Raw genomic sequence first — 10,271 nt, 5'->3', positions numbered from 1 at the left:
GCCTTTTACTCCGAACAGACAGCTTAATGCCTCTTAATAACCCCATCAGTAAAGGATAGTTAAGTGGGTCCCAATGCAACAGCAACAGAGAATTTATGTTTACTTATATCTCTTTTCCTATTCTTTTTTAGTTGAAAACGATATATCTATTTCTTTGCCACTTGTCTAATGTTCAAAATAATCAAATCTTAGAGAAGTTGCTGTGTTTTAGAAGTGCCTGGAACAGCCTCATATATCATTATATGTTTGCTCTGCATAAAATGTATCATACATGGAAACGATTTAGAAAGGTATATATAGAGAGAAAGAATTTAGTGCTACCAAGGTTACACAATTTTCTTGTGTACTGTTAGAGCTATTCACCATATCTGGATATGTGAAAGGTGATTTGAGAGGGAGAGGAGAGGAAAGCAAGTGGAAAGGGAAGTGGGTGAGGAGGAGGTGGGACAGAAAAAGAAGGAGGCACAGAGAAAGGAAGCAGGTTTGACCTAGATTCCCAGCTGCCCATTCTTTGAATATCAGAACTCAATTAAATGCTGTTTGTGGGGAGGGGCAGAGAACAGAACTTTTAGAAGTATGAAGTTAAAGAGTCCAAATATCTGATTCTATTCATTTTCAAAACAGTGTCACCAAAGGCCGGCTCAGTGTGTAAAGTCTCACTCTCAGATTCCCAGGCTTATCTTCCAACATGGTATGTCTTCTTTCTTTAGTGAGATGAAACTAATTTATTCTGCCACATGCCTCAGAAATACTTAACCTTGTTATTTGATAGCCGTGGAGGTGGGAAGAGCTGTTCGGACTCTTTTTCACTGTGAAAGAGATGGACTGTTTGAATTGCAAGAGTCTGGCAGTTGGGAGTGGCAGCTTGGGAAGTGATTAACGGAAGGGGACCCAGTACAACCCAGGGGTTGCTCAGACTCAACCCCCAAGCCACCATACCACAGGAATGGTGCCAATGCCTATTTCACTTTTCTGTTATAGAAAAGGATTCTTCCAGAAGTCTTGATGAGGTAAACCTAACCTATTCACAGACACTAGTGGAAGAAGGTGAGGATTATTTTTTGCCTGTTTCTCTGAGGCCAACATTCCTATTATTGCACCTTAGCTGTGCAGCTGTTTTTGTTTTTTAATTAATTTTTATTGGAGTAGAGTTGCTTTACAATGTTGGATTAGTTTCTACTGTACAGCAAAACGAATCAGCTATACATATACATATAGCCGTCTTTTTTTGGACTTGCTTCCCATTTAGGTCACAACAGTGTATCAAGTAGAGTTCCCTGTGCTATACCATATATTCTGTTATGCTCATGGATCTTTATTAAGCATCCATTGAGTGGAGGGCAGGGTATTTGGTTCTGTGATGAGCATAGAAGAGGAGCCTTGGTCCTAGAAGGGGACAAAGGACCCCAAACCTGCAGATGACAAGCACTCCCCCATGGCAACATGTAACCACGGTGCCCTTGACAGCAGGCAAGGGTTACATCAAGGGAGCTCCCAGCACTGAAAGTCTTCATCAGGGTTGCCCTGCAGGAGGAACAGCGTGGGAGGAGAGGAAACCACTAAGCAGGGCTAGGGCTAGGGCTAGAGGAAGCTGAGTGAGGAATTTGCTCTGGTGCAAAATTTAAAGATGTGCCCAAAACTCAGAAATCAAGGTAAAGAATATTTTAGTGCAACATTTTAAAAATCACAATTCATATTAAAATTAAATTTGTATAATACAAAATCAATAATGAAAAAAATGTCAAAAATTTAAAGAGAGACAGGATTGATATTACTGGTTTTTCCTTTTTTCTCAGGCTCTGATTTGATTCCACACAGTCTATTACTAAGCCTGTAAGTAAGGAGGGAGAGGAGATGGGGTAAGCATTAGTCATAGGTATAAAAGTTCTGAGGAAGGAGTAAAAAATTCACACTATGCTCTTAAGCAGATATGCTTGACTGGGACAGAAGGTCTAAACAAGAGGACAGTAAAAGATGAAGGGGGAAAAGGGGGAAAGAGATATGACAGTCACTGAGGGTGGAATGAAGAGTCGCAGTGAGAACTAAGAAGCAAGATCTGTCATAGTGGATTATCAAAAATGGTGGGGAGTGGTCCATAAAAATAATTGTAGCAATAGTGTATCGGATGGATGGTAAAGGGCAGGGATTGCCTTTGGGAAGCCACTTAGGATAGATATGGGGTAAACACAGGTGTCTGCTAAGGGGTTCCTGTGGTAATGGAAAAGAAACATTTCCAAAAGACATTATAGATAAAAAGAACTGGCAGAACTCAATCATTTGGATGTGAGGAGAAAGGAAAAAGTAGAAGCAAAGACTAGCCATCTTCCAGGCTTCTGGGTGGATCTCAGTTGGAACTGCCCATGAGGACATCTTCGGCAGCAACTGGCGTGGAGGACCTGGAGGACCACCGAGGGACAAAGTGGGAGAGACAGTCTTGGGGATCTTATGTGTATGTGGGAGATTTGACCCCAGTTGAAGCAAAGTGCTCAAAGGTAGGGGCTCAGAAATAATAAATGAAAGGTCAAGAACTTGGTTCTCCCACTGAGTGTTTCCCCAAAGTGAAGTGCTGTAAGAACTCTTTGTCCTATGGAACAGTTCTGTGTATCCTAGAAAATTAGCATTCTTGTTCCTCTCCCCTCCCCCACCTCCCTCACATTACATGCCAGTAGCCCTTCACTGGACAACAGGAAGAGGTCCCTCATACATCCAGATTCTCTCCAGGATGTGGTTCCTGACCCTCCAACCCACTGAGAAAACCTCTGGAGAATAAGAAAATCTGAATTCAGAGAAAGAGTTGTCCAAGAGATAAGAAGAGATAATAGTGTGGCAGAAAGTCCAAAGGCAAAAATGTTCCCAAAGCGAGGGTAATCAGTGGTGTCAAATGTAAATGAAAGACCAATGAATAAGGACACCTTGAAAAACAAAAGACAACTGGGGTGGTGTTTCTCATAGCACCTTCAGTTATTCCAAAATAATTAGGTGTTGTCCTACATGGTAAGTGACAGGACAGCTGCATTTTTTCAGGCAGGGTGCAATTTTTATGCTTCATTGTCATAATCATCTTCATACAGTTATGCAATCTGAAAATCTAGCTCTATTAAAAAATATACATGTTTGTATATATACATGTGATATGGCCTGATTCATAGGAAGAGCACGGCTTTTATAATAAAATGTTATCTCATTGTTATACATCCATTAATGCCAACTGTGGAGTTATCTGTAGGATGACAATATGCAAATATCAGGAAACTTAGCTAAAAATTTCCTTTTACTTCTTTCTAAATGTAAAGAATATTTTTGTGGGTGTGTGTGGAAACAAAAGGGCAACACCATCATTTGAAAATGAACTTGTCCAACTATACATGATAATTTTTGTAATTAAGTGCAGTCAAGAAGCTGATAATGGTCTCTTTCTTATCAGCCATGCACCTTCAAAGATGTTTGAGCTCTTGACCTGCATTTCTTTGTATATATAGTTTATCCTTGAAGTTGCACAAAGGTTTTGTTATGGTTTCATCTTTTGGAATATTCTCTCTTGGAAGTAAAATGGAGAAGGTAATTTTCACATATTATTTTTCATTCTGTTTAGTCTACTCTTGCATTTGGACACTTAGTTTGGCATATGGTCTTTGGAATGATTATGGTTGTCCATTTCTACTGAGTTCTGTTGGTTATACTGAAACAAATCAGAAAAATTTTGTGAATTTCTATTTAGCGTTCTATCAAAGTCTTCTCTAAATTGTTGGTTTAGGAGTACCAACAGAAGATTGGAAAAGGAACTATGGAATAATATTTCTAAACATAAATTACTACCTTTAAGTGTTTTTAATTCCTCTTTCCAAATCTCATATTGTCAACAAAGGTCTTTTTTCCTCCTCATGATGTTCAAAATGATCTGCCCTTTTATGAATGCCTTGAGACTATCACACAAAGCTAACGGTGAGGGAGCAGATGCCTCATTCAATTCCAAATAGAAGGAAATCTGTTGTCTCAAATAATCCCTAAATTCAGACACTTTCAGACAGCTATTATCAAGAGACCACATTCTAAGAGCAGATGTGTTATTAAGGCTGAGAAATGTTATGAGGACTTCGTGATCTGACAAATGATTTCAATCTATCCAACATTCCAACATTTCATCTTTTAATAAATTAGAGATTAAAATATCCATCTTGGGGAGACAAGTTGTATAAGGTAGTTGGGAACTGGAGTTGTAACTGATAAATCATTTCCATGTAAAACCTTCCTTAAATTATGCCTACAGATCCCTCTTATGTATAAAATCTGCTCATTTGACTAAAGCAATTATGATGTATTTTAATTTCCATATACAATCCTATGGCTCCTTCCCACAGCTATGAAACACAGCTCCTGCCTTCCAGTGAGGAATGAAAAACAAATACCTCCAGACTTCAGTTGTCCCACCTAAATGTGCTCAATCATTTCTTTATACCATTAAGTTTACCATTATGTGATTACTCTATTTAGAGCCTTTTCAGTGAGGCAATTACTGGAAATTCTGCTGAGGGCTAATACTCTCCTTTTCTTGTCTGATACTAAACCTCTTTTCTCTCTCTCTCTTAAGGTGCAATAGAGTTCTTACACTCCTTGGATAATAGACTCTTGTTTTGCGTTCAAGTGAATGTTTTTCAACCAGCCCTATTCAGAGTCACAAAGTGTACCATCCATAACAAAGTGTACATTCCTCAGCATCTGCAAACTGCTTATTATGCAGAGGTTGTACTTTGATCTCCCCGAAATACCTGTGGTGCTGTGAAATTTTTACGTAATCCTGTCATTGTCAAATATAATAAAACTTAGATCCAGGTGAACATCAATCACTATAAATAACCTGGAAAGCAACAAAGGCGTCCAAATTCTCTTCAGCAGAGATGTCTCCAGCTGTACCCATGCGGAAGTTTATATTCCACCTGCCCTTATGAAAAGTGGATAATAAAATGGTCTTGATTGGTTTTCTTTAATTGTCCGGAATTGCTCTCCTGGCTCAACATTTGAAGATGCTTCTTCAGTGTGAAATTTGGGAGCAGAAAATAAATCTTCTCCTAATATTCTCCTTTGGCAGGTAATAATCTTATCTCAGACCTTAAGGATAAGAACTTGGCGACCAAATTCAGAAAACAAATGACACTTACGTTGTAATTTTAAAATACCTTAAATTGTCAAAATCCTCAATATGGAAATGCAGTGCAACAAGGAGAATGGAACCTCACTGTTGGGCAAAGGGGCAACTCTTCTCTTTATTAGCAGTCTTGTGTCCTCACTTTGGCCTCCAGTGGGGTTCCCTCTGGCCAGAACACTTCTTATTTTTTCTACGCTTAACAAATTTAAGTTTTATGGTTGTCATTATCCAAAGTTTGTTCATTTATTTATTCATTCAATGTTTATTTAGCTCCTACTATGTGCAGCATAAAATAAAAATGTTTGAAAAGTCTTTGGAAAATAGACATTTAAAGAAACTTGCTACAGACCACAAAAATGACATAATTTATATAATTTTGAAATAGTTGCAGTGAACTTTTTAAGATTACAGATTTGCACAAGGAGTTGAAAGAGAACAAAAATTAGTGACAACTTTGCAATTTACCAGCTTTGATTTAGGGTACGTCTCTAAGAGCATCCTGCCTCAGATTCCTAATCTCTCTAAAATGGCAATGATTAAGTAAGTACCTACAGTGTACAGGCATGTGTTGGCACTTTTGGGAGTACAAAGATAAGTCAGACACAGATTCTGACCTTATTTAGCCTCCAGTAGTTATGAGAGCAGACAGACACATAATTACAACACAGAGAAGAGGTGCTCTTGGTAGAAAGGCACAGGTCAATACGTAAGCTCAGGGAAACAAGTCACTGTTTGCATTTGGGGACATGGGGAAGGAAACTGCATTTGGTTTGGGTCTTAGGAAATGGGCAGGATTCGGATGTACAGAAATAGGTAGAATATTACCCCATGCAGAGGGAGCGTGAAGAAAAAACTCAGAGGTGGGATGAAGCACAAGTATCAGGCTCAAGTTCAAAGAAAGTGCCTTGTCATTGCTTGCTTCCTTGCTTGTTTATTTTTGGTGAGGAACATTCTTGATCTCATTTCTAGGCTCAGGGGCATTTGTCCAAGAAAATATTTTAAAGGTGGGTTGGGGGAAGGGTGGGAAAACAATAGCATAGAGTCTTGGATCAGGTGTGGGGCACAGGGACAAGGGGAGGGACACTGTGGAGAAATAAGGTGAGGTGGAGCAAAGAATGAGTGTGTGCAAAGGTTCAGGTAGAGCTCAGGGGAGCTGGGCATCCATACTTAATGGCATCCATGTTCTCTAGGACAGGTTGGCATCTGTTGAGTCAAGGAGCCAGGGGGAGGAAGCTGAGAAGACTGACAAAGATTTAGAAGCTCTGATGAAATGGATGGGGAAAGAGGCCAACTATGGTTATGTAGAAGAATTGCTGAGCAGTCCTGAGGATCTGGCTGAAATTGCATTTGCAGTGGAACCAGACAGGATGGTGATTTCCTCTAAAAATTTTAGTATGGGAAGATCCAGGAAAAGGAAACATGAAAGACAGAAGGCAGAAAGAGGAAAGATGATGGAGCCAGGCCATGGAGCAAGCAGAAGGATCAGGCATCGGTAGTGAAATGCAGTAAGTAAAAAGATGGAGGCCCGTGCTGGCTTTGCAGGAGGTCTTAGAGAACTGAATAGACACTATTTTCTCTGAATAACGGGGAGGGAGGATTTTCAGCAAATTTTCTTTCTCTGAGGGTTAATACATTGAGGAATTTAATTGTGCCAGGTCCCATTAAAACTGACAAATAAGTAATTTTCAAGGATATATTTTAGTGAACATTAAAAAATAATAACAAAGAAGCATGCAAATGAAGCTTTGTGCTCCCTTATGTGAATTCATTCCTAATGTAGACAGTACTTGGAAATAAGTCTAACTCAAGGAAGCAAATAGACTTAAACTAATCAACCAATTCCACTTGCTTGATGGTGGCTGCTTGGAGTGTTTGTTAACAATTCTGAGGATCAATATTGCAATCCGTTTATGATGGCAGGTAAGGTCCCAGAAGAGAGCGGGTTCTATACAGCCCATACTTGCTGTTCATGCAGTAGATAGAATACAAAATGTTTTGTATTTTCTTATGTATTGTCACCAAAGTATTCAATAGTATAAAATCGTATGCAAATCACTTAATTTGTTTTTATTAGTTTACCTAAAATTAAATATAATATTTAACCATATCTATATGCATTGCAAGTATTTTTATTTGCAAAGCCCTTTGGGCTCTTGCATAGAAGATGACACATAGTTACAAATTACTTTAATGTGAGCAATATATTTTGTTAAATACATATCTATCTTTTATCTGAACTAAATTACTAACAGGAGACAGGTTTTGTTTAAGTGAACTCTGTCCATGGTCAAATCCTGGAAGCTTTAAAGGCACTTGTACTTTAACAGGCTGACAAAAATAAAGAGAAATGCAATGGTTATTTTATTTTATTGAGGCCAAGAAGAGAATTACTGTTTACTAAGACTTGTTTTGGGTTCTGTATGTGTGTCCTTATTTGGGCAACCTGACAAGTTGGGCAACAAAGGGAGGCTGTAATCTGCTCGGGGACAAACAGCTCACAAGTGACAAGGGCAGAGGCGAAATCTAGTCTCACGGCTTCCAGTCTGTGGTCTTTCCATCACCAGGAAAGAAGTGGGGTGTTACCACCTCTGCACATGGATAATGTATTTGAACTAAATGTTAAAACTATCAGTATTGCACTTAATACAAGGCAGAAATTATGATCACTATAATGCTGGACTGTACATCTTAACGAGTTGCTCCTACTTTTTTATCAGCAGAAAGAGAGGTTTTCAAATTGCATCTATCTAGGTTTGCTTTAGAAACGCATGACTAAGGAAAAGAAATTTTACAAGTGGATATTGTCAATTGATACGGAAATTCCATGTGTGTGAACTAGAGTTGAGTGACCTTTGACAACACCCATCTAATCCTACTTGGTTCCTCTTCTCTTGTTCTATTAGAGCTTAGATACGGGTTATGCTTTTTTCTCAAAATCTTTTGGTGAAAGCTTAATGCCAGTCCAGGAGAGCCAGGGCCACACTAGCCAGCTGAGCATTACAGAGGTGTTGGTGAAGTAATTGACAAAAGTAGCAAGTGAAGTTGTTACTCTGAAAATCCAAAGGCAATGCCAGCTTGCAATCCTGCAGAGGGGTTTCTGAGGTTCAAATACAAATAGTTTTTCTAAATAAAAAGCAAATCTAACATATTAAGTGTTTAATTGAAGACCCCAATTATGCCTAGAGTTTTGCACTGAGTTTATTTTAAAATGTATCTGGAAAAGCTGGTGTCCAAATTTTCCCATAGACTTACACATGATGAGAATCTGTCTCTTTATATTTAGCTGCAGGCCACCTAACAAGTTCTTAAGCGAAACACATTATTTTGCTTTTACAAGAAGAATAAATACTGTATTTGGAAAGTTCCAGTGTTCTTTAAAATGTTGCTGTTTCCATAGCAATAACATAATGTACTAAAGAGTAGAATAGTGTTTCTTTAGAAACCACGTGTATGGATGCATGTTTCCATGAAGGGTTTTGAAGCATCTCACCTGCCTGTGGTCCAAAAATGGAACAACAATGGTTAATGGAATCAATCATCATCTTATGAAATGGAACTTGGCCAGCATTTTACTGCCCGGTTATATGTCAGCCTTCTGCTTTTGGATATATGTACACATATGTTCTTTCTTAGGCTCTGTGCTCTTAGATGGATGAGAGTAGACTTATATTCATTCATTAATTCATTTAGTCAACAAATATTTATCAAGCAAGTAAATGCCAGGTACAGTTCTAGGCACTGGGAACTCAGTGACATTATGGAGCTTACATTCTGATGGAGAAGACAAGGAAATTCTCTTTAAACACAAGAAATGTCACATGATGTACAAATATGTATATAAAAGTGCTCCTTGATGATGTTAGTGATGTTTTAAATACTTTGCAAGAATACAACATCAAAGAATAGCATAGTAATAAGGTAAGGAATAAGAGAAAAGGAGAGAGGGCTAGGAACAGTTGTGACTGATACAGTGATTCCCAGGTTGCTCTGCAAGAAAATAGACCTAGGATGAGCCTCATCATATTAAAGGTAGCACGGGTGTTTTAGGGGGGTGTACAGTTACAGAGTTACAAAGAAATATAAAGACTGGGGAATGAGCTCTGTATGAAGGAATGCCCTTAAGGAAGATGGGGTGTGCCCCTTAGGTTGCCACTGTGATCTTTAAAACTCACATTAGGTTGGAAGACTCTTTTGAATACCTCCCTCCTCTTTACTCTGACTTGTTGTTGGGTGCCTTTGCCTTCCCGTAACCCTCCAACTTTGTCTGTGTACTGATTTTTGCCCTGATGAGCCCCACTTTGCTCTGTACCCCTGACTTCAACTCCCAAAGCTGGGAGAGTGGACGGGTGGCAGGAATGTTACTGGTCAACTAATGGCCGTCTGGCATCTGGCAAGAGGGGATGCAGGTCACAAATGTCTCCATGCTCGGTCATCACCATTCAGAGAGAGAACAGTAAAAGAGCAGAGTGTCCCCAACCCCTCCCGGAGGCCATACATCTTTGTCTCCTAAACAGGGCTCCGCTTGTGCTTTCAGTAGTAAAACCTTGAAATATTTAATGTCTTAAGAAACCCCTAGGGCCTCCCTGGTGGCTCAAGTGGTTGAGAGTCCGCCTGCCGATGCAGGGGATACGGGTTCGTGCCCCGGTCTGGGAGGATCCCATATGCCGCGGAGCGGCTGGGCCCGTGAGCCATGGCCGCTGAGCCTGCGCGTCCGGAGCCTGCGCGTCCGGAGCCTGTGCTCCGCAACGGGGGAGGCCACAACAGTGAGAGGCCCGCATACCGCAAAAAAAAAAAAAAAAAAAAAAAAAAAAAAGAAACCCCTATCTATCTACCATATGCACAGTCTTTTTGTGCTGAGGCCTTGCTGGTGTCCTGGTCAGAAGCAAGCAGCAACCTCCCAGCTCTCCCAGACTTTGAAAGGTTTGGCAAACTGTCCACATTTCTCCAAAGAGCTCTTGGTTGCAGACACTTTTCAAGCAGCCATAGGGACAGAAAGAGCTTCATGGGCCAGATGTGGGGTCATAGAGTCAAAAAGACTCCCAGGGTGGCCACCCTATCTTCAGAATCAGACAAATGGACCAGCTACCCCAGATGCCTTCTTAGACACTGCTAATAAATCAGTAAGCAG

Source organism: Mesoplodon densirostris, chromosome 2 (genome assembly GCF_025265405.1).
Source record: "Mesoplodon densirostris isolate mMesDen1 chromosome 2, mMesDen1 primary haplotype, whole genome shotgun sequence".
NCBI classification, from domain to species: domain Eukaryota; kingdom Metazoa; phylum Chordata; class Mammalia; order Artiodactyla; family Ziphiidae; genus Mesoplodon; species Mesoplodon densirostris.
This window is presented reverse-complemented; position numbering follows the sequence as displayed.